The sequence below is a fragment of the Phyllobates terribilis genome, unplaced genomic scaffold (assembly GCF_046119375.1).
Source record: "Phyllobates terribilis strain yellow unplaced genomic scaffold, ASM4611937v1 Scaffold_12__6_contigs__length_324123572, whole genome shotgun sequence".
In the NCBI taxonomy this organism is placed as follows: Eukaryota; Metazoa; Chordata; class Amphibia; order Anura; family Dendrobatidae; genus Phyllobates; species Phyllobates terribilis.
In genome coordinates, this window is record NW_027362772.1 from 100,577,536 (window position 1) to 100,603,284 (window position 25,749).

At 51.2% G+C, this 25,749-nt stretch overlaps 2 long non-coding RNA genes across 2 annotated transcripts; both read right to left on the reverse strand.

Annotated features, from left to right (window-relative positions):
- Window positions 1–11,656: 11,656 nt before the first annotated feature.
- On the reverse strand, window positions 11,657–12,324 carry LOC141173118 (uncharacterized). The gene is made up of 3 exons (XR_012252586.1): window positions 12,222–12,324; window positions 11,825–11,886; window positions 11,657–11,743 (listed from the first exon to the last, which is right to left on the reverse strand). It is a non-coding gene; the product is annotated as an uncharacterized lncRNA (long non-coding RNA).
- Window positions 12,325–12,341: 17 nt separating this feature from the next.
- Window positions 12,342–13,032, reverse strand: LOC141173119 (uncharacterized). Its single transcript, XR_012252587.1, has 3 exons — window positions 12,909–13,032; window positions 12,632–12,698; window positions 12,342–12,407 (listed from the first exon to the last, which is right to left on the reverse strand). It is a non-coding gene; the product is annotated as an uncharacterized lncRNA (long non-coding RNA).
- Window positions 13,033–25,749: the final 12,717 nt, after the last annotated feature.

Consider the following 25,749-nt stretch of genomic DNA (forward strand, 5'->3'; position numbering starts at 1 on the left):
TCTTTTGAAACTTTCCACTGCTTGTGAGAGTACCCCGCGCCTGAGGGCCTGTAAGCTGGGCAGGTCTCAGAAAACTGTCCCAGAATGTTGACAGTGTTCCCCTGCCTCTGCTGGATTGGAGTTGCCTCTCTCTCGCTTGTACGCCTTGGTTGGTCAACGAACTGTGACCTCTGCCGCTAGCGTGTTCAGATGGGAATTTTTTTTTAACAGTTCTGCAGCAAGGGCCTTCTGGTACTGCCCCATTTTCGTAGACCTCTCCACCTCAGGAATAAGAGAGTGAAAGTTCTCCTTGTAGCGGGGGTCTAAAAGTGTCACCAACCAGTAATGACTGTCACCCAACATTTTGACAACGCGAGGGTCACGGTTAAGGCAGAGTAACATAAAGTCAGCCATGCGTGCCAGACTGGTAACGGGCAAGACTTCCGTGTCCTCACCAAGATGACGACTGACCATGCTCTCCTCCTCCTCCCCCTCCTCCTCCCCCCCCCTGTCCTCAGGCCACCCACGCTGAACTGACAGTATGACAGTTGTACAGGTACTACCGTCTACAGCGCATGATACAAGCTCCTGTTCTTCCTCCTCCTCCTCTCCCTCATTGTCCCCCAATGCACGTTGGGATGAGATGAGGCTGGGCTGTGTGTAATAGACCGCTACGGCTTCTTGATCCATCTCATCATACTCTGGCTGCAATGCCTCCTCTTTAATTCTCTGCAGAGAGCATTGCAAAAGACAGACAAGTGGAATGCTGACGCTAATGATGGCGTCATCGCCACTCACCATCTTGGTGGACTCCTCAAAGTTTGTCAAGATGGTACATACAGTACAGACCAAAAGTTTGGACACACCTTCTCATTTAAAGATTTTTCTGTATTTTCATGACTATGAAAATTGTACATTCACACTGAAGGCATCAAAACTATGAATTAACACATGTGGAATTATATACTTAACAAAAAAGTGTGAAACAACTGAAAATATGTCTTATATTCTAGGTTCTTCAAAGTAGCCACCTTTTGCTTTGATGACTGCTTTGCACACTCTTGAGAGACTGCCATAAAGACCGAGAGGAGGGGGCATCTTTGCATGCAGTATGGACAGGGGATTGCCATGCACACACAACAGTTGACACCCGCTGACACTGGTCATGGACCCTGGGGTTCGCCCCACAAAGTCGGGTGCTTTGCTGCCATGTGCCTGATCATGCTGGTGGTGGTCAGGCTGGTAGTTTTGTCACCCCTGCTGATGCTGGCATGGCAGGTGGTACAAATGGCCTTTTTGGGGATATCAGCAGAGTCTTTAAAAAAATTCCAGACTCTGGAAGACCTACAGGTTGTACTGGCAACGTCCCTCGTGTTGGTGTTAAGGGGAACTGTTGCCGGCTTTCTGTGTGCGGCCACTACACTGCTTTTTTCTGCCTATTGGTGTACTCTGCCTCCCTCACCCTGTCTGCTGCTGGCCTCGCTCTGCATGTCCTCCTGCCACATTGGGTCAGTTACTAGATCATCCACCACCTCCTCCTCTTCCACTTGCGCACCACGATCCTCCTCCTCACTTCCTGGCAATTGTGTCTCGTCATCGTCAACCTCTTGTGACAAATTGCCAGCGTTGACTTCCTCTGGCCGTGGCTGTTCAAATATTTGGGCATCTCTACATGGGATCTCCTCTTCCACCACTTCAAGCGGAGCAGGCGAGGGGCACAAATCTGGAAATGGACCAGTGAACAGCTCTTCAGAGTGTCCAAGTGTGGGATCAGTTGCTGTCTGATGACACTCGGCATGGTGGGAGGGAGGAGCATCAGGGTGAGGAGGAGTATGCGGTCGAGACTCATGGCTACTAAGAGTTGACCGTGTAAGAGACAGACCGGAGGTGGTGGTGCCCAGGTAACTGGAAGTATTATCTGCTATCCAATTAATAACCTGTTCACACTGATCTGGTGTTGTCCTCTGCATGCACCATCACCAGAACGTCCACTTCCATGTCCCTTGCCACGCGCCTTGCCCATTGTAAAGTAAGTAAAATAGCTTACACTCGCACCATCAATGGAAAAAGGGTAATAAAGTAGATCAGAACCGTGGAAGAGGAAAACCACAGTTCTATTTCTCTGGCCTACACCCGACTCTTTTAAACAATCTGAACAATCAGGGAGAAATTATTACTGTTTTTCTTTACGGAAAAAATACCAAAAGGTGAATAATAGAGATTTTTTACCGTGGAATGGCAAAACCACAGTTATTGTTTACTGGGGTGTACCAGAAAATTTTAAATAGATATATTTGTGTCTGAACAATCAGGAGACAGTACTGTTTTTCTTTACAGCAAAAAATGCAAAAAAGCAGGATAATACAGAGATTTGACCCGTGGAACTGCAAAACCACACTTGTATTTCTCGGGCCTACACCAGACTATTTTCAACAGATATATTTGTGTCTGAACAATCAGGGGTGGGGTTATTATACAGAGCTCAGCATTCAGAGATCTGCATGAGAAAAAAAAACCTGCAATTTTATCAAAATAACACCAAGCAGCCCCGTAAGTGATACATCGTTGGAATCAGGGCCTCGGATTATGCTGCTCTCAAATGGGGTAGCAAAAACCTGCTGACATATTCCATTTAAAGGGGCAGCTGCTACTAAATCCAGACATGGTGCAAAATTTAAATTCTGCTGCAGATTTACTGCTGTAGATTTTTAATTCCTAAAAATCCCTGTAGATTCAGAGGATCTCAACCTTTTCAATACAAATTATTTTCAAGACTTATTCACAGATATTATGAAATATTACAGTTGAAATAAAAAAAAAAAAAAAAAGCACAATACCTAAACCCCCTCCTTGGGAAAAATATACGGCAAGTATAAGAAAGACAAAAATTTATTCTGGAGTCATATTGAAGTCTAAATAGACTTGTAACCATACAATGTAAACAGCAGCGAATGTAAGTAGGATCCACTGGATCTATATCAGAGGAACGATTTCCAAAGCTGATCTTCTGAGCCCACCGCTATGCTGGCTGGACCGGCATTGTGATAGTCAGCACCTGGAATATACGTCACGTTTTACTGCAGCTCATAGAACCAAATGATAAGACGCAGAGCAGTGCGAGGCTTGTGACTCGCTATACACAAAATATACGACATGTTTGATGAATGGCATAAAGGAAAGCCGATGCATTCAGATGTCTCTGGGCAACTATATGTTGTGATAGATAAGTTCCTGTCAGGGTGAGGGGCAGCATCCTATCGGCTCACTCACCATGACAGGTTTACAACATGTTGACTCATGGACGTGATCAATCAGTCAATTGATGACAGATGCACGTTCTTGATTCCGACAGGTAGGTCAGAGATGTCCGTCTCAAACAGTTTACCTTCACCCATCTAGGATGGATGGCTGCTGACATCGTTGGCCATTATGTCCATATGCAATTATTATCCCCTAATTGTGATGTACAGTACAAATTTATATTGTGGTACCGTGTTAGCCAGAAAATTTGATGGAAATAATTTTATGCCCAAAAATGGCAAAAGTATTCTCGGAGTGATCCCTTTATTGGCTAACCAGAAAAAAATATATATATATGCAAACTTACAGAGCACACAGGTTCCTTCTTCAGGCAGGATTACAAATGTTATGAATTCATGTGTAATATTGCCTGAAGAACGAGCCTCTGTGCTCTGAAAGCTTGCATATATATTTTTTTTCTGGTTAGCCAATAAAGGTATCACTCCAAGAATACTTTTGCCATTTTTGGGCATAAAAGTATTCACATAGAATTATCCACTAATTAAAAGAATTTATTTTTGCTAAATAAATGTATACATTTTTTAAAATTTTATTTTATACATTTTCTCAGAGAACCTCTTTAAGAAGGAGATTTCAGAATGGGCTATAAGACATGTCCAGCTTTGCTTAATTGTCTCACCTTACTGTCCTTGTTGAACTGAGCTCCACTTTGTTCTTGGATAATATTGTAAGGAATGAAGACGTCTAGATGATACAAATCGGGAAGTCCGACTATTCTGTCTTCACCCAACTCCAACACAAGAGATCTAGCAGAAGACTGTAAAGAGAAGACCAGCGTGGTAACAACGCTTATGTCGCTGAACGCTTCTGTACGGGAAAGAAAGTTGTAACCAACAAGTGCACAAAAATCTAAACTTTTATCTTGATACGTGGCCAACTAGAAGTTACTGTGTAGCTCCACACGTCTCATACATTAAATCTGACACGTGGAGGAACTGCTCACAGAAAAGGCTTCAAATATTTTTTAGGATTCACACTGCATTAAAAGGGGTTGTCCACCACTTTAATACTAATGGAATATCCTTAGGATAGGTCATCAATATGAAAGTGCCAGACAACCCCTTTAAGTGAGGCATAATGAATGGTACCAGAATTTCAGATAACGTAGCCTTCATTAGGCAGAAGGCCCACTCGGTTATATGAAGAAATCTGGGGTCCCCAAAAGCAAACCCAGTAATCACCAGATTCCCGTGTGGTGACTACTTAATCTGCTTTTTGGGAAGACCAGAACTGACCCCTATATTTAACCAAGTGGGTCCCCTCAAGCTACATTATCCTGTCTGATGAAGGCTACATTAGCTGAAACATTCTTCATCTTCATTATGCCTCATTTAACGCAATGTGAATCATGGACATGAGAAAAATCAAATTAAAAAATAAAGACATTTAAAGCATTTTCTGTGCGATTCCTCCAAATGTCGCATTAATATAAAAAAAATAAAGAGCGGCGTGTTCTACACTATTGCAACAAGCCTCTTTCATCATTTATATCATCATTATAACATCATTTATATGCACCAGCACCATGGAATCAATGGCACTATATAATTAAATAATAATAATAATATATACATCTTCCCACCAGCTTGTTTTCCCTCTATCTCCTCTCTGGATCTATGAAGCCAGAACTGTCAAAGAAGAGGTGATGGTGGAGATGGAGGGGAAACAAGCAGGGGGGGAGGTTTATATAAATGACTGGTCCCGCCGTGAAGCACTGGGCGTCTGTGCTTGGTTTGAACAGTCGTTCTCTGCTGACAGAGTCGTTTACAGAGATCTTCTTTCCCATTCCAACAGCTTGCAAACAACCCACCATGGTATGAAAAAAAAATTAGATCATCATCATCCAGCAAATGTGTCACAGCTGCCAGCAATTGGCTACTGTGGACACATCAAAGCTGTGATGATAAAAGTTGGCAGAGGAGAACCGGTAGCACGAGGTTGGCACAGACTTTTAATAAGGGAAGACTATTGGAAATCACATGAAATACAAAAAGGTCACAATCCTAAACCACATCTGAGGGTCTCACCACTTTAGGTAAAGAGATTTCAGCCACCAGAAAACTTGGGTGTCCTACAGGAGGTTCCGCCACAATCATGTAATCTGGTTTCACGGGTGAACTGATAAAAAAAAGGAAGGCAGCAGTATATTGCAAGGGTACACCATCAATTTATGATCTGTTGGGGTCAATCTCTAATATAATAAAGGGGCACTGATGCTGGTAATGAGGAACAGTCCCTTTCACAGTCATTCCCTGCACATTGGCATCATGGCCTCCACTGTGCAGCGGAACGACAGCATAGATCCAGCAAAGTGAATGGGCTTAGCTGCAGTTCTCCTGCATAGTGAATATCCGGGTAGCTGCCCCACACCAGCATATTCTTTAAAAAGGGCAGCGGGGTTACTTCCAGGCTGCAGCCCCCTTATTCTTGGAGTCCAAGAAGTTGGATATCCTATATCTTTTGTAAGATGGGATTCTAAAAAAAGTAAATGCATGCATTAAACCTCAAAGTAACCCAAACCTTTCAACTTCTGAGATGAGGGACTTGCTTGGAGTTAGCTGGGAGGGTCTGTAGGAAAAAAATAAAGAACATAAAGGCATAATAGTTAAAACAAAAACAAAAAAAAACAATGTCCACATTGTTCTTGCACCATAACAAGCCATTCTGCAACTTCCCCCATCTGTTGGGTTTAACCCATCACCACGAGGAGTGGGGCTCCCCATCTGTTGGGTATAACCCATCACCACGAGGAGTGGCACTCCCCCATCTGTTGGGTATAACCCATCACCACGAGGAGTGGCGCTCCCCCATCTGTTGGGTATAACCCATCACCTCAAGGAGTGAAGCTCCCCCATCTGTTGGGTGTAACCCATCACCACAAGGAGTGGAGCTCCCCCATCTGTTGGGTGCAGCCCATCACCACGAGAAGTGGCGCTCCCCCATCTGTTGGGTAAAACCCATCACCACGAGGAGTGGCGCTCCCCCATCTGTTGGGTATAACCTATCACCTCAAGGAGTGGCGCTCCCCCATCTGTTGGGTATAACCCATCACCAAGGGGAGTGGAGCTCCCCCATCTGTTGGGTGTAACCCATCACCACGAGGAGTGGCGCTCCCCCATCTGTTGGGTGTAACCCATCACCACGAGGAGTGGCGCTGCCCCATCTGTTGGGTATAACCTATCACCAGGAGGAGTGGCGCTCGTCATACTTTGTGTCCCTAGGGGAAATGTGGTATTATAAGATATCCAATCAATTGAATGGCCGACTATGTACTGCATGGATGAGCGAGGAACATCAGAGAAGAAGCCGTCGATGCTCAACAGCACCCTACTCTGTCGTCTTTTACAGACTGTATGCCATAGACTTGTACCTTAGAGTTGGGACTTACCCCTATTATGAATCATCGGTTTTGATTTGGTTCTGATATTCTGTTCAAAAATGGATCCCAGGAACTTCCGATTTTTCAGCATTTTCAACTCTGAAGGGAAACCATAGATGATTAACAGGGTCGGACTGGAACTGAAACTCAGCCCTGGCATGTGAGAGGACGCAGGCCCGCCCGACGCGCGTTGAATGTGAAATATTTTCATGAATGATTTGGGTATATGTCACAATAAAAATTGCTGCAAACTGCACTTTATCATCGATAGACAAAAACTGACATAATGTAAAATATAAACTTCCCTCCAGGAAAATGTTAATTTCTTTCAACTGGAGGGACGGACATATTTGTAATATAGAGCTCCAAGTTCCCAAAAACGCTATGCTTGATAGTACCAGGAAAAGTGAATCCTTGCAGATTTGAAGCAGTTTCATGTCTATTCTTTCAGTATTTTTGCAGCGTTTCTAAAGAAAGGGAAAAAAAAATCTCAAAAAACGCAACATCAACGGGATTTTCCTGCCGAGCGACACTTTTTTGTGCAGAAATGTTCTTCCCTTTCTTTTTTGTTTATATTTTGTGTTATACACTAGTGGCCAAAATTGAGGCAACACTTTTAGTTTTTCACCATCACCAATATTTAATGGAGGATTTCACTGACCTACTTACTTGTACACACGCCCTCTTCTGCCATATGTATTCTATGTTGGTTTATAGTGACCTGGGTGTGGGTTGTAAGACAGATATTGTGCGATTAAAATGCGGTTTTTATATTTTAAAGCCAGTTTGTCATCAGAAGGTAAGCAATTACATGTTTTCGTTCTCAAAGTGTGTAAGCGGTTTCAAGAGACTGGTTCGATAAAGAATAAACCAGGTAGAGAAAGGAAGAAGGCTACAAGTCCTCAGACTGATAGAAGAATTGTTAGAATCGCCCTAAATAACAGGGAATAAACGACTGTTAACATCAACAAGGAGCTTGTTAACACCGGAGTGACAGTGTCTGATCGGACGGTTCGACGACGACTGGTAAACGCGGGGTTAAGAGCCAGAATACCAGGTAAAAAGCCATTTTTGAATGCCTCACAGTGTCAGAAACGTCTGCAGGGGCCAAAGAACATTGTAAATGGACCATTGAACAATGGAGAAATGTTATATGGAGCGATGAGACACGCATATCCATCTTTGGCAGCGACGGTGTCCGCTACGTTCGACGACGACCTGGAGAGGACTGGTTGCCAGAGGGTACAATACCCACCATGAAGCCTCCCCTGAGTGTTATGGTAGGGGGCTGCGTGTCCAGAGATGCAGGTGGTAGACTGCAGGTAATTGAAGAAACAGTTAATGCTGAAAAGTACATCAAGGAAGTCCTTCAGCCTAAACTCATTCCTTCGGCACATGATGCATTTGGTGAAGGGACACCGTTTATTTTAAGATGGAGCCCCATGCCATACAGCTAAAAAATGTCTCTCTTGGTTCAAGGACAAAAATGTCCAGCTATTGAATTGGCCAGGAAACAGCCCCGATCTCAATCCTATTGAGAATCTCTGGGCTCGGCTCAAAAGAGCGGTGTCAAAACAGCGGGCTTCACACAAGCAGGAACTCATTGCAGCCATCATCAAATCATGGCTTCATATCATCACACCATCTGATTTACACAAACTGGTAGATAGCATGCCAAGTAGATGCCAGGCAGTCATCAAGGCCGAGGGCTGTCCAACTGAGTATTAACATTTAGTGTTAGATATGAAAATAGGACAAATCAATGGCTTTTCTCCCACAGTCATCTGAGTGACAATAGTGTCCAATTTGTTGACAAATTAACAAATTTCCTGCTAATATTGTGTTTCTATATGAGATTTTATTTCTACTTAAAAACTTTACTGTGAAATCAAAAACATTCATGAAATTTGTATTGGTATTGGCAAAATGCTAAAAATTCATAAATCTTGGGGGTGTTGCCTCAATTTTGGCCACTAGTGTATAGAGTTCCTCAGTATATTTATATGTTGTCCCCCATCACCTTTTTCATCTCTCCTTACAAGTATGCCTTGTATCTTAATTAAAACATGGTAGTAAGTAGCATATTAAACCCTTTTATAATGGGTAGTGTAGAATCGCTGCATATTTCAGGGTTATGCGCTCCTGAGAACTCATTAGTGCTGCCCTCCTCAGGCGAAACCTGGTTGTGACCTCGTATAATATGGGGCTAGCCGGTCTCACCTACCAGTTTGGGTCACAAACCCTTTTTCGTTTGCTTTGATGTTTTACTCATTGTTTATTACGTTTACACCCCAAATCTCTCCTAATCCTGGAGATCAAACCTATGAAAGCAATTTATGAATGATCGTAACACCTCTATGAAGGGTAATTATCACATCCTTCATAAATATACATTTATATGTATAAATACATATGTGGTCAATGCATAGTACTGGCACATGACTTATCACTTTCCAGGACCTTACAAAGCACCAGGAACATTTATAACAAGCGGAGGTGAAGCGATTCTGGCAACTTAATAGGAAAGGATTCTTTACAGTTAGAGCAGTCAGACTGTGGAATGCCAACCACAAGATATAGTAATGGCAGATAGTATAACAGCATTTATAGAAGGGCTGGATACTTTTTTAACAAAACATGACATTGTGGGTTATAAATAATCTAGTAATAGAAAATGTATAACTTTGGAGATAGACCTAGGACATTAAAGTTCAAACTTTTTCAACCTATGTAACTATGCAAGTATGCAGAATGCACATTAGGAAAATGCTTGAAATGCAATTCCTTATAATATTATTTTACAAGTAATTTCCTCTTAATTTTCTGCTTTGTAAAGTGCTAGTTATAAGCCCAATCTATGGATCTAAAAAGTGCAAAACACTCCTGAAACACTTGTACGTATGTTCTATAATCTGTATTTCTTATGGTGCCTAAGGGAAGCCGTAATGATAAGACTCCTGCTTGGTATCAAGTACAATTATTTGCCTCCATAATGAAAGTGAATTACCAATGATGAAAGGGTTAATACTTGGACCCTGCATCAGTAATAGCCCTTGTAGTAACCATGACAACTATTGTGAGGGCATAAACAAGTGTCATAAAGAAGATTCCATAAAAGAATGCCGCACTGCCATGATCAACGCCATTACTGATGATGCGCCTGAGGACCTTGAGCTTGACCACCCCACGTAATGTGCCAACGTTGGTGTAATTTGGAGGTTCTAGCAGGGAAAGGGGTTGTCTTCTTAGACACCCCGGGGGCATGGGAAGGTAACAGAGGGGGGGTCCCCAAAACAGGATCCCCTTCTGTTACTATGTACAAAGAGCTGCTCTTCTTTGGGAGTTCATGGATGGATCCTTGACTTTAATGGGTGATAAATTGGGAGGGGGGGGGATACTCATCCTATTAGGGGTTATCCATAATGAGCAACCCCTGTAACCAAGTGCCCAACTTCTTGAGAGACGGAGCTGGATCTGTAAGGGAGAAGTGGTAGATCCACCTGGGAAATCAGATCAACTAAATTCGTTCCAGCAATAAATGTGGTGACAGATATCGCAGCTATCACATTAATAGTCTATATTTGTTATGTCGTTCTCTGTAAATATGTACAAATTCTAAAACTCCGTCATATATCGGCACTAACTCTCTAAGCCCAAGGGAAGGGCAGCCCTCGAGCCATGGTTCCCTAGAGGTTTCCTCCACATGGGGTTTTCCTCTCCTGAGCGCTGGAGGGTGACTCTTCGTGAGTCGAGGGTTGTGCCATTTTCGGTGTCATGTAAATTTAAATAAAGTTGAGAATGTTTGACACCTAATTGCAATGATTTGTGTATTTATTTTGTATGTGTCTGATTCATTTTGTTTGGGAGTCGGGGTCCATCACACATCACTGAGTCATACGTCTGGACATCTGCCACCAGCAGTTTTGCCCCAGGGGTTGCCCCTGCTCTGGGGAGTTTGATGGAGCAGAGAAGACAAGAATTACAGCACTCATCCTCAGAATAAGGACTTCTATTACAGTACTACAAGCAGCTTCCTCACCTCATTCACACAGTGAGTATTTTGGGCACTAATTTACAGCAGTATTTGTAAGCTGAAGACCAGAGGGGAACAAACACAGTGAAAAATAGTAACTGAAACACTTTCACCTCTTCTGTTTTGGATCCACTCCTGGCGTCTGCTAACAAATACTGATGCAAAATATCGCCATGGAAGTGCCCTAAATTCTTACTGACTGATTTGACTGTTTGAGTTGCAGTCAAGCAACAGAGGTTGCAAGCTTTAAAGGAGTTTTCTGGTCTCAAAAACCCCTGTCCCCCTTGCCATTTTTCTCTATCCTGAACCTGTGCTTCCTGCCCCGATCTCAGACTGTCTGACCTAGTCCTTGTCTTCGCTCTCCTGTGTCTGGTACCCTGGTACCTCCGGAATGCTGCTGCAGTCCCGGGGACTGCACTGAAGTTGTACCTGGTGTCTACTGGCGGCCCAGTCTATCCTCACCACCAAAGGTTCTAGTGGAGACCCAGTAGACACCTAGTCACAACCCTCCCGTGGGGCAGTGGGTCCATATCCACCAGTGTTACACCCACATAGCAAATGTGGTACCAATATTCAAGAACGGGATAATATCTGAGCCTGGAATTTATAGGCAGGTAAGTTTAACTTGTACTGTGGGCAACATCTTTGAGGGTTTTCTAAGAGATACTAACCTGGAGCACCTCAATAAGAATAACCTAAACATATGATTATGAGGGATCTGTCCTGCAAACTAATCTGAAAAGATTCTATGGGGAGGTAAGTTCTAGGTTGGACCAGGGAAACTTAGTGGTTTTCGTCTATCTGGACTTTTCAAAGGCATTTGATACAGTGCCATACAACAGGTTAGTACATAAAAATGTTCAATATATTATATGGTAAACTTGCTCCACGAAAGAACAAGTCCTTGTGTTGGAAAAATCAAGGAAAATATCAGTGATGCGGTCGTTACCTCTTGACAGCTCCATTTCGTACTTGTTCTCTAGTCCCTCCATGGCCACGGTGATAAAAAATTCCCTGAGAAGCTCATTATTCTAATAAAAAAAATACAAAGTAAGGAGCTGACACAAAGGAGAGCAGACAGCTCGTATGTCGGAATAAGCAATTGCAGTTACCTTAATTTTCTCAAAGAAGGTGCCATTAATCACTATGTCGTACGCCGTGCAGCCGCCTCCACCTGTAGGACAAAGTGCACCAGGACTTAGATACTTTGCGATGCCGAATCAATCCATTGACCTTAGTTGGGCTGCTATGAATAATTAGCATAAGTTCTTAAAGGGGAATCCAAGTAGTGGGCAATCCCTTTAAGTCCCAAATCTAAACCAAAAAAGTTCAAAAGACAACAACAAACTTTATTCCGCAGACTGGAAGTGGACCTACCAGAACCTGTGGAGACGGCACCTTTGATCATTGAGGATTAGTAAGTTGTAATACTTGCTATTTTATCCCCTTTAAGGATATCTCTGGACTACCCCTTTAAAAAGAGACGTGCTGTATTAAAAAAAAACGTACTATTATCAACTTCAACGTGGGGCTCTCCAAGGCTCATGGGGACTCGATAGCCGGAGGGATCATCAGATTCCAGGATGCTGACTAACTCCTGCTCCGTCAGGTCCAGGGGCGCTGAGATCTGGTTCGACTTGCAGATGTTAATAAAGATTTTGGTATTTTTGGATGTGCGAGTTTTAATGCAGAAACCTACCAGAAATAAAAACAAAAAGTGAACAAAAACACAATAAAATCGGCAAAAGCCAAGCAGCATTTACATGTAACCAACTGTATAAGAAAAAACGATGTGACCCCCCACGTTGGTTGCATCATGTGACCGTTGCAGTCATTAAGACCCCACTGCCCCACTGTGGTATCTGTCACATAATATGCACAAAGTAATCTGGATAATAATCAGAGGACGCCCATCTCACTCGGCTGGGGTCTGATCTGTCTGCTTTCTGGTAAGTTTGGTATTCTGCTCTGTATCTCCTGTTTGGCCTGAAATGAGGCAATAAGTGAGAATCAGTGAGTAACATGAACAGGATGGTTCTGCAAACAGATTTTTCCTGCACCAAAATAGTACAACTGTGAGGGGTCTAAAGCCAACAATACACATTAGGTAAATGTTGGAGACTGCCGCGCCCCCAGCGGCTGACGGAGGAGACATTCACCCGGTGATTGCTGGCCTCTCCAATTCATCTTTCGTACCTTCATCAGCATCTGTTCATACAGCGCTTCCTCCATGTTTGTGTTCATTTCTGCAGACAGCAGCGACTTGTCAGACGCCATTTTTTCGGTTAAAGACAGAAGCTCAGGGTTCTTGTTTTATAAGAGAAAACCTGAAAAATGAAAATATGTATTAATCTTCTCCACAGACAACGACAAGGGGAGAGTGCGGGAGCCCGACGGCCCACGACACGAGGGGGGGGCGTGGGAGCCCGACGGCCCACGACATGAGGGGGGGGCGTGGGAGCCCGACGGCCCACGACACGAGGGGGGGGCGCGGGAGCCCGACGGCCCACGACACGAGGGGGGGGCGCGGGAGCCCAACGACCCATGACACGAGGGGGAGGCGCGGGAGCCCGACGGCCCACGACACGAGGGGGGGGCGCGGGAGCCCGACAGCCCACGACACGAGGGGGGGCGCGGGAGCCTGACAGCCCATGACACGAGGGGGGGGCGCGGGAGCCCGACAGCCCACAACACGAGGGGGGGGACGGGAGCCCGACAGCCCACGACACGAGGGGGGGCACGGGAGCACGACAGCCCACGTCACGAGGGGGGGGCGCGGGAGCCCGACAGCCCACAACACGAGGGGGGGCGCGGGAGCCCAACAGCCCACGACACGAGGGGGTGCGGGAGCCCGACAGCCCACGACACGAGGGGGTGAGGGAGCCTGACAGCCCACGACACGAGGGGGTGCGGGAGCCCGACAGCCCACGACACGAGGGGGGGGCGCGGGAGCCCGACAGCCCACGACACGAGGGGGGGCGCGGGAGCCCGACAGCCCACGACACAAGGGGGGGCGCGGGAGCCCGACAGCCCACGACACGAGGGGGGGCGCGGGAGCCCGACAGCCCACGACACGAGGGGGGGCGCGGGAGCCCGACAGCCCACGACACGAGGGGGGGCGCGGGAGCCCGACAGCCCACGACACGAGGGGGTGCGGGAGCCTGACAGCTGACGACACGAGGGGGTGCGGGAGCCTGACAGCCGACGACATGAGGGGGTGTGAGACCCTGACAATAATGGGAGTGAGATTCTGCACACCTACAGCTAGCTACTTATTGTCCTGAATGTAGTAATCACCTTGGCACATTCCCATCTTCTTACCTGTAGTACAGACGCCAAACACCACTACTCTGACTGCAATCACCCAGCTACAGCGTCACCACGCCTCAGCAACAAGGGAGTGTCTAGATTGGAGTTGATGTCTTGAGGGGGAGGAGTGATTTCATGGAATCATGACGTCACCGGAAGGGGCGGGGCTTCCTTAGTCCAGTCAGTGGACACTATTCCACCTGCAGCTGCAGCAGTGCGCACATTGTGCCGGGACAGGAGGATGGTGATGAGGAGCTCGTGTTCTGCGTTGTGCTGTGATGACTGAGGCGGGGAGAACTGAGCATGTGAATAAATGCTGTGGAGGCATAAAGGGGGGTGGTGTGAGGGGCATCCAGGGGGCTGTGTGGGTGGTGTGAGGGGGCCAGGGGTAGCGGCAATTCTGCTGCAGAAACACTTAAAAACGCTTGGTAGAAGGTTTACCATGTTCCCCAATGAACGCAAGCACTAACGCAGCACTAACAATTATTTTGCGGAAGCGCGGCGCTTTCGCCGCCATTGACTTGCATTGGAACACATGGAATCCGCATCACTGGATCTGTACATGCAGATTCCATGAGTTTCAATGTGCGGATGGTACCCGGGTTTGGAGAAGAGGAGACTCTCCTCCGGACCAGGGTACCATAGAACCTGTAAAAAAAGAATAAATTAAAAAATAAATATTATACTTACCTTCTGATGGCCCCCGGTGTCTTTATCCGATGCGTCCTGGCTTGCCGGCAGCTCGCGATGGTCTGAAAAGGACCTGCCGTGACGTCATTAAGTCATGTGATGGGTCATGCGACCGCTGACGTCGGCAGGCCATCAGAAGGTAATTATATATTTATTTTTTACCATTCTTTTACGGTCACTCTATATAAATCCATGCCGGTTGCATGGATTTATATAGTGTGACCAAGTTGTCAAGCACTTTCCAAGTGATGCTAAAATCGCTTGTCAACCCGCATGCGGAAATGCAAGTAGAACGCTTCACATCAGCAAGTCCCTGGCAGGAAAAACGCATGTACAATCCGCATGTACAATCCACATGCGTTTTTTCTGCCAGGGAGAAGCAGAAACGCTCAAAAAAAATCCGGAGCATTTCTGCATCGTGGGCACATAGCCTTACATTAATTGTATGACTCAATACTGAGCACACGTAACCATCTATACACAGCGGGAGGTCGCACGTAGCCATCTATACACAGCGGGAGGCCGCACGTAGCCATCTATACCCAGCAGGAGGCCGCACGTAGCCATCTATACACAGCAGGAGGCCGCACGTAGCCATCTATACACAGCAGGAGGCCGCACGTAGCCATCTATACACAGCAGGAGGCCACACGTACCCATCTATACACAGCGGGAGGCCGCACGGCGCCACCTATACACGGCGAGAGGCCGCACGGCGCCACCTATACACAGCGGGAGGCCGCACGGCACCACCTATACACAGCAGGAGGCCGCACGTCGCCACCTATACACAGCGGGAGGCCGCACAGCGCCACCAATACACAGCGGGTGGCCGCACGGCGCCACCTATACCCAGCGGGAGGCCGCACGGCGCCACCTATACCCAGCGTGAGGCCGCACGGCGCCACCTATACACAGCGGGAGGCCGCACGGCGCCACCTATACACAGCGGGAGGCCGCACGGAGCCACCTATACACAGCGGGAGGCCGCACGGCGCCACCTATACACAGAGGGAGGCCGCACGGCGCCACCTATACACAGAGGGAGGCCGCACGGCGCCACCTATACACAGCGGGAGGCCGCACGGCGCCACCTATACACAGCGGGAGGTCGCACGTAGCCACTTATACACAGTGGGAGGCCGCACGGCGCCACCTATACACAGCGGGAGGCCGCACGGCGCCACCTATACACAGCGGGAGGCCGCACGGCGCCACCTATACACAGCGGGAGGCCGCACGGCGCCACCTATACACAGCGGGAGGCCGCACGGCGCCACCTATACACAGCGGGAGGCCGCACGGCGCCACCTATACACAGCGGTAGGCCGCACGGCGCCACCTATACACAGCGGGAGGCCACACGGCGCCATCTATACACAGCGGGAGGCCGCACGTAGCCATCTATACACAGCGGGAGGCCGCACGTAGCCATCTATACACAGCGGGAGGCCGCACGTAGCCACCTATACACAGCGAGAGGCCGCACGGCGCCACCTATACACAGCGAGAGGCCGCACGACGCCACCTATACACAGCGGGAGGCCGCACGGCGCCGCCTATACACAGCGGGAGGCCGCACGACGCTGCCTATACACAGCGGGAGGCCGCACGGCGCCACCTATACACAGCGGGAGGCTGCACGGCGCCACCTATACACAGCGGGAGGCCCCACGGCGCCACCTATACACAGCTGGAGGCCGCACGGCGCCACCTATACACAGCGGGAGGCCGCACAGCGCCACCTATACACAGCGTGAGGCCGCACGGCGCCACCTATACACTGCGGGAAGCCGCACGGCGCCACCTATACACAGTGGGAGGCCCCAAGGTGCCACCTATACACAGCGGGAGACCCCACGGCGCCACCTATACACAGCGGGAGGCCGCACGGCGCCACCTATACACAGCGGGAGGCCGCACAGCGCCACCTATACACAGCGGGTGGCCGCACGGCGCCACCTATACACAGCGGGAGGCCGCACGGCGCCACCTATACACAGCGGGAGGCCGCACGGCGCCACCTATACACAGCGGGAGGCCGCACGTAGCCACCTATACACAGCGGGAGGCCGCACGGCGCCACCTATACACAGCGGGAGGCCGCACGTAGCCACCTATACACAGCGGGAGGCCACACAGCGTCATCTATACACAGCGGGAGGCCGCACGTAGCCACCTATACACAGCGGGAGGCCGCACGGCGCCACCTATAAACAGCGAGAGGCCGCACGGCGCCACCTATACACAGCGGGAGGCTGCACGGCGCCGCTTATACACAGCGGGAGGCCGTACGGCGCCACCTATACACAGCGGGAGGCCGCACGGCGCCACCTATACACAGCGGGAGGCCCCACGGCGCCACCTATACACAGCGGGAGGCCGCACGGCGCCACCTATACACAGCAGGAGGCCGCACGGCGCCACCTATACACAGCGGGAGGCCGCACGGCGCCACCTATACACAGCGGGAGGCCGCACGGCGCCACCTATACACAGCGGGAAGCCGCACGGCGCCACCTATACACAGCGGGAGGCCCCATGGTGCCACCTATACACAGCGGGAGACCCCACGGCGCCACCTATACACAGCGGGAGGCCGTACGGCGCCACCTATACACAGCGGGAGGCCGCATGGCGCCACCTATACACAGCGAGAGGCCGCACGGCACCACCTATACACAGCGGGAGGCCACACGGCACCACCTATACACAGCGGGAGGCCGCACGATGCCATCTATACACAGCACGGGGCCGCACAATGCCATCTATGCACAGCGGGAGGCCGCACGGCGCCATCTATGCACAGCGGGAGGCTGCACGGTGCCATTTATACACAGCGAGAGGCCGCACAGCGCCTCCCCCAGAGACAGCAGGAGGCCACACGGCGCCATCTATACACAGCGGGAGGCCGCACGTTGCCATCTATACACAGTACGGGGCTGCACAATGCCACCTATACACAGCGGGAGGTCGAACGGCGCCACCTATACACAGCGGGAGGCCGCACGGCGCCACCTATACACAGCGGGAGGCCGCACGGCGCCACCTATACACAGCGGGAGGCCGCACGGCGCCACCTATACACAGCGGGAGGCCCCATGGTGCCACCTATACACAGCGGGAGACCCCACGGCGCCACCTATACACAGCGGGAGGCCGCATGGCGCCACCTATACACAGCGGGAGGCCGCACAGCGCCACCTATACACAGCGTGTGGCCGCACGGCGCCACCTATACACAGCGGGAGGCCGCACGGCGCCACCTATACACAGCGGGAGGCCGCACGGCACCACATATACACAGCGGGAGGCCGCACGGCGCCACCTATACACAGCGGGAGGCCGCACGGAGCCACCTATACACAGCGGGAGGCCGCACGGCGCCACCTATACACAGAGGGAGGCCGCTCGGCGCCACCTATACACAGAGGGAGACCGCACGGCGCCACCTATACACAGCGGGAGGCCGCACGGCGCCACCTATACACAGCGGGAGGCCACACGTAGCCACCTATACACAGCGGGAGGCCGCACGGCGCCACCTATACACAGCGGGAGGCCGCACGGCGCCACCTATACACAGCGGGAGGCCGCACAGCGCCACCTATACACAGCGGGAGGCCGCACGGCGCCACCTATACACAGAGGGAGGCCGCTCGGCGCCACCTATACACAGAGGGAGGCCGCACGGCGCCACCTATACACAGCGGGAGGCCGCACGGCGCCACCTATACACAGTGGGAGGCCACACGTAGCCACCTATACACAGTGGGAGGCCGCACGGCGCCACCTATACACAGCGGGAGGCCGCACGGCGCCACCTATACACAGCGGGAGGCCGCACGGCGCCACCTATACACAGCGGGAGGCCGCACGGCGCCACCTATACACAGCGGTAGGCCGCACGGCGCCACCTATACACAGCGGGAGGCCACACGGCGCCATCTATACACAGCGGGAGGCCGCACGTAGCCATCTATACACAGCGGGAGGCCGCACGTAGCCACCTATACACAGCGGGAGGCCGCACGTAGCCACCTATACACAGCGGGAGGCCGCACGGCGCCACCTATACACAGCGGGAGGCCGCACGGCGCCACCTATACACAGCGGGAGGCCGCACCGCGCCACCTATACACAGCGGGAGGCCGCACGGCGCCACCTATACACAGAGGGAGGCCGCTCGGCGCCACCTATACACAGAGGGAGGCTGCACGGCGCCACCTATACACAGCGGGAGGCCGCACGGCGCCACCTATACACAGCGGGAGGCCACACGTAGCCACCTATACACAGCGGGAGGCCGCACGGCGCCACCTATACACAGCGGGAGGCCGCACGGCGCCACCTATACACAGCGGGAGGCCGCACGGCGCCACCTATACACAGCGGGAGGCCGCACGGCGCCACCTATACACAGCGGTAGGCCGCACGGCGCCACCTATACATAGCGGGAGGCCACACGGCGCCATCTATACACAGCGGGAGGCCGCACGTAGCCATCTATACACAGCGGGAGGCCGCACGTAGCCACCTATACACAGCGGGAGGCCGCACGTAGCCACCTATACACAGCGGGAGGCCGCACGGCGCCACCTATACACAGCGAGAGGCCGCACGGCGCCACCTATACACAGCGGGAGGCCGCACGGCGCCGCCTATACACAGCGGGAGGCCGCACGGCGCCACCTATACACAGCGGGAGGCCCCACGGCGCCACCTATACACAGCAGGAGGCCGCACGGCGCCACCTATACACAGCGGGAGGCCGCACGGCGCCACCTATACACAGCAGGAGGCCGCACGGCGCCACCTATACACAGCGGGAGGCCCCACGGCGCCACCTATACACAGCGGTAGGCCGCACGGCGCCACCTATACATAGCGGGAGGCCACACGGCGCCATCTATACACAGCGGGAGGCCGCACGTAGCCATCTATACACAGCGGGAGGCCGCACGTAGCCACCTATACACAGCGGGAGGCCGCACGTAGCCACCTATACACAGCGGGAGGCCGCACGGCGCCACCTATACACAGCGAGAGGCCGCACGGCGCCACCTATACACAGCGGGAGGCCGCACGGCGCCGCCTATACACAGCGGGAGGCCGCACGGCGCCACCTATACACAGCGGGAGGCCCCACGGCGCCACCTATACACAGCAGGAGGCCGCACGGCGCCACCTATACACAGCGGGAGGCCGCACGGCGCCACCTATACACAGCAGGAGGCCGCACGGCGCCACCTATACACAGCGGGAGGCCCCACGGCGCCACCTATACACAGCAGGAGGCCGCACGGCGCCACCTATACACAGCGGGAGGCCGCACGGCGCCACCTATACACACCGGGAGGCCGCACGGCACCACCTATACACAGCGGGAGGCCGCACGGCGCCACCTATACACAGCGGGAAGCCGCACGGCGCCACCTATACACAGCGGGAGGCCCCATGGTGCCACCTATACACAGCGGGAGACCCCACGGCGCCACCTATACACAGCGGGAGGCCGCACGGCGCCACCTATACACAGCGGGAGGCCGCACGGCGCCACCTATACACAGTGAGAGGCCGCACGGCGCCACCTATACACAGCGGGAGGCCACACGGCGCCACCTATACACAGCGGGAGGCCGCACGATGCCATCTATACACAGCACGGGGCCGCACAATGCCATCTATGCACAGCGGGAGGCCGCACGGCGCCATCTATGCACAGCGGGAGGCTGCACGGTGCCATTTATACACAGCGAGAGGCCGCACAGCGCCTCCCCCAGAGACAGCAGGAGGCCGCACGGCGCCATCTATACTCAGTAGGAGGCCGCACGCAGTCACGCACACACAAACATATACAGACATAATCATACACGCATAAACACATTTGAAACACAAAAATACATATAAACAGACATCACACAATGATATCTGCCTACACACACACACACACACACACACACATACATACACATACATACACACACACTCACCATCCCCCGGATCGGCTCCAGCTCTTTTCCGGTGCAGCACTGCAGGCCGGGTGCGCACTGCGTAACGTCACAGCTAGGACACACGGCCGTGCAGAGGGCCGTGTCTCCTAGCAGTGACGCGGCCGGGCCAGCACAGGGAAGTTAACTGCTGCAGTGCTGGCCCGGCCGAAGAAGAAGCAGCGGCCGTGCGCCACTGCTGGGGGAGCGGTCCGGGGATCCCCCTGCCACTGTCTGCCGGTATGTGCCGCGGCGCACATATAATGAGGATAATCTGGCCATAGACACCCCGGAGCCCGGGGCCACCTGGAGGTTCGGGGCTCCGGGCAGAAGCCCAGATCGTCCTCATTATAATCCGCCTATGGAGCGGGCATCGGCTATATAGAGGGGCATCCAGGGGGCAGTGTGGCTGGTGTGAAAAAGCATGGGCTATGTAGAGGGGCATCCAGGGGGCTGCGTGGCTGGTGTGAGGGGCATTGGGTATGTAGAGGGGCATCCAGGAGGCTGCGTGGCTGGTGTGAGGGGGCATGGGCTATGTAGAGGGGCATCCAGGGGGCTGCGTGGCTGGTGTGAGGGGGCATGGGGTATGTAGAGGGGCATCCAGGGGGCAGTGTGGGTGATGTGAGGGGCATGGGGTATGTTGTAGAGGGGCATCCAGGAGGCTGTGTGGCTGGTGTGAGGGGGCATGGGGTATGAAGAGGGACATCCAGGGGGCTGTGTGGCTGGTGTCAGGGGCATGGGGTATGTAGAGGGGCATCCAGGGGGCTGTGTGGCTGGTGTGAGTGGGCATGAGGTATGTAGAGGGGCATCCAGGGGGCTGCGTGGCTGGTGTGAGGAGGCATGGGGTATCTAGAGGGGCATCCAGGGGCCGGTGTGAGGAGGAATGGGGTATGTAGAGGGGCATCCAGGGGGCTGTGTGGCTAGTGTGAGGAGGCATGGGGTATGTAGAGGTGCATCCAGGGGGCTTTGTGGCTGGTATGAGCGGCATGGGGTATGTAGAGATTCATCCAGGTGGCTGCGTGGCTGGTGTGAAGGGCATGGGGTATGTAGAGGGGCATCCAGGGGGCTGTGTGGCTGGTGTGAGGGGCATCCAGGGGGCTGTGTGGCTAGTGTGAGGAGGCATGGGGTATGTAGAGGTGCATCCAGGGGGCTTTGTGGCTGGTATGAGCGGCATGGGGTATGTAGAGATTCATCCAGGTGGCTGCGTGGCTGGTGTGAAGGGCATGGGGTATGTAGAGGTGCACCCAGGGGGCTGTGTGGCTGGAGTGAGGGGCATGGGGTATGTAGAGGGGCATCCAGGGGGCTGTGTGGCTGGTGTGAGGGGCATGGGGTATGTAGAGGGGCATCCAGGGGGCTGTGTGGCTGGTGTGAGGGGCATCCAGGGGGCTGTGTGACTGGTGTGAGGGGCACCCAGGGGGCTGTGAGGCTTGTGTGAGGGGCATTGGGAATGTAGAGGGGCATCCAGGGGGCTGTGTGGCTGGTGTGAGGGGCATCCAGGGGGCTGCGTGGCTGGTTTGAGGGGCATGGGGAATGTAGAAGGGCAACCAGGGGGCTGGTGTGAGGGGGCATGGGGTATGAGGACGGTGGCCGACACAACCTCCTTAAAGACGATAGCACGCCATTTTAAAATCTGTCATGGGAGAAATCCTAAAACATTTATGGTACGTGGTATCGATGTCATCCATAGTGGCATTAGGGGTGAAAATGTAAAAAAACTTCTGGCTCAAAGGGAAACCAAATGGATAGTGGAACTGGGAACAATGGCGCCAAATGGCCTTAATGAGGCCCTGAGCTTCACCCATTTCTTTAATAGATATAATCTTTGTGGTATTTTTATACAATTGTATGTGTTGATTTTAATTTGTTTTCTTTGTCATTTGTAACTTTCTCCCTCCATAGTCTATATGCACCATCTATATGGATCATCTACATATGGTTAATCAATATGAGGATACTACGAGCAACAATTAAATTGGACCAAGAAAATAGATTTTCGTACTGACAGAATCGTGTTGCAATTATAGGAAAATATTACTTCTTACTCTAACACATTTTTGCATTATTAAGTAGTTGCGTTACTATACTTGTCTTAATGCATTGCTGTGTTCTCTTTGGCGAGCGCGTGGGTGCTGTGCCTCCCCTTGCCTCTGCGTCATGCACGGCATCTGCATGGTGTCTGCGCATGTTGGGGGGCCATGGCAACGTGTCCTGGTTCCCTGTCATGTGTGGTTCACCTTGATGGCCGTACATGATGCATCTGGCTCGGGCGGTTCAGCGCGCATGCACTGATGGACCAGGAGATGATTGGTCCGTTCCGGTCACGAGACCGCAGGCCCTAAAGTATATTTAAACAGACATGGAAGGTCCTATTAAACAATCCCCCCCACCCCCCGAGGAAGCCATAGGATATACCACGCGAAACACGCATTGGGGTCCTTGTTTATTCTGGGTGCTGATCTAATATGGGTAAGAGTGCAATATAATTCTTTAGCATTTCTTCATAGGGCACTATAGGCCATATGGCACATGGTACATATCCATAGTGATGAAATATGCCATAATTTTGTACCAGTGCATAAATGCCTTGAATACGAGCACTTCTTGCACTTTGTCCCAATAGATATTTAACATCTATTATTATGTTGTGTATGTGTCACCCAGTTTGGTTGTCTGTGTGTCGTCCTTTTTAATCATGTCTGTCTTTTCTGTATATTGTTTACAATAAAGTTTTTTGATTCTTTGCCATATACTCTGTATTTGGTTCGTTTTTGCTATATAACAGCAGAAACAAGTCCGGGGGCGCCTCCCGCCAGGGAAAGTATAGAAATAGTCCTTGGATGAGTTCAATGTATCCAGCAGATGAGGGACACAACACAATCCCACGTGGCAGCTTCTATCAATCCACACACGCCACGAGGGTCTGGCCGCAGCCTGAGACCCTCCAGCGTCAGGAGGCACCACGCAACTGACTGGGCCAAACATGAGTCTATTGTTCTGTCTACTGGGATCAGCCCCTGGATGGGGAAAGGGTTCACACCCTATAGATGCTACAAGAGATGTTGACCTAGGCCTGATTACATTACAGTCCATGAACACAGGCCGGGGGAGGGACACGCTGCTAGGCTGTGTGCCACGATGCGTTTAAGCGTTTTCGCACCGGCAAAAACGCTTAAACGCATGGTAGGCCTGCCATGTTCCCCAATGATAATCCGTGCTGTGCACATGCTGCGGATTATCATTCCGGAAAAATACGCAGCATGTCCATTAATTTTGCGGACACGCAGCATAATTGCCGCCATTGGCATTTGCACACACGGATAATATGCGTTTCTATGTGCGGATGGTACCCGGGTGTGGAGGACAGGAGACTCTCCTCCGGACCCGGGTACCATAGTACCTGTGAAAAAAAGAATAAAATAAATATTATATTTACCTTCTGATGGCCCCCGGTGTCCTTGTCTTCACTTGTCAGCAGCGTGCTGTGGACTGAAGGACCTGCGCTGACGTGATAGTCATGTGACGGCAGGTCCTTCAGTGTACCACGAGCTGCCGGCAGCCAGGACGGAGCGAAGCAAGACAGCGGGGGCCATCAGAAGGTAAGTATAGATTTATTTTTTACCATTCTTTCGGTCACACTATAAAAATCCATGCCGGTTGCATGGATTTATATAGTGTGACCAAGTTGTCAAGCACTTTCCAAGTGATGCTAAAATCGCTTGGAAAGCGCTTGACAACCCGCATGCGGAAATGCATGTGAAGAACGCTTCACTTCCGCATGTCCCTGGCAGGAAAAACGCATGTACAATCCGCATGTACAATCCGCATGTACAATCCGCATGTACAATCTGCATGTACAATCCGCATGTACAATCCGCATGTACAATCCGCATGTACAATCCGCATGTACAATCCACATGTACAATCCGCATGTACAATCCGCATGTACAATCCGCATGTACAATCTGCATGTACAATCCGCATGTACAATCCACATGTGCAATCCGCACGTACAATCCGCATGTACAATCCGCATGTACAATCCGCATGTACAATCCGCACGTACAATCCGCATGTACAATCCGCATGTACAATCCGCATGTACAATCCGCATGCGTTTTTTCTGCCAGGGAGATGCAGAAACTGAGCATTTCTGCATGGTGGGCACATAGCCTTACACCCCTTACACTAAAGCAGGTTACATTACATAGAGTACATGAACACAGGCTGGGGAGGGACACACTGTTACTGTCATATTGGATAAAACTTAAGTTGCTGAGGTTAGGACCACCAGGGACCCCAATGTTACTTAGGAAAGACTATGTCCATGTTTAATAAAATAATTTTCACATATGCTTAGTACAGGTCTGTCCGTCCATTCATGGATTCTGTATGGGACTAATAAAAATAGGCCATCACAGCACTCGGCTATGTCATTTATGTACATAAATGCATACAAAATATTAATTACTCCAGCTAACTTGCTGCATTGTCACCTTAAAAGAACTATGCACCTGATTAATGTCTTGATGAGAGGGCGGGGGTGAAGGACGTGTAGCACCCCAAGGGCTCGGCTGCTACAGGGGTATTGCACCTCGAACCAGAGGTGTGATATTCCACTCCCGGGTAAGGATGGAGTATGGACCAGGACTCAGTAAGCTGCATGCACCACACTCACCCCATTTCCGAGGGACAGCTCAACGGTGCTCCCACTAGACAGAAGTGCAGGCACGACAGCATCTGTTCCTGGCCGGAGTGGGGAGGGGGGTGGAATACCCAGTGGTATAGGAGCAGGTAGGGGTGGGTTTCTGGGCATAGGTAGGAGCCCATTGGTTGCTAGTCACCTGGGCTCGGGTGTTAGAAGGAGGTATATAAGGTGGGCACCATCTTAGAAGTTCAGACAGTAAGAGTGAGAGGAGAAGACAGGAAGCAGAGCCTCTGCATGGGCTCTGCTCCGCAGGCAGGCCTTGTCAGAAGGCTGGAGCCTGAGAGAGAGAAGAAAGAACAGAAAGGAAAGTAAGAAAGGAACTGGAACAGAGGAGAAAGGAAGC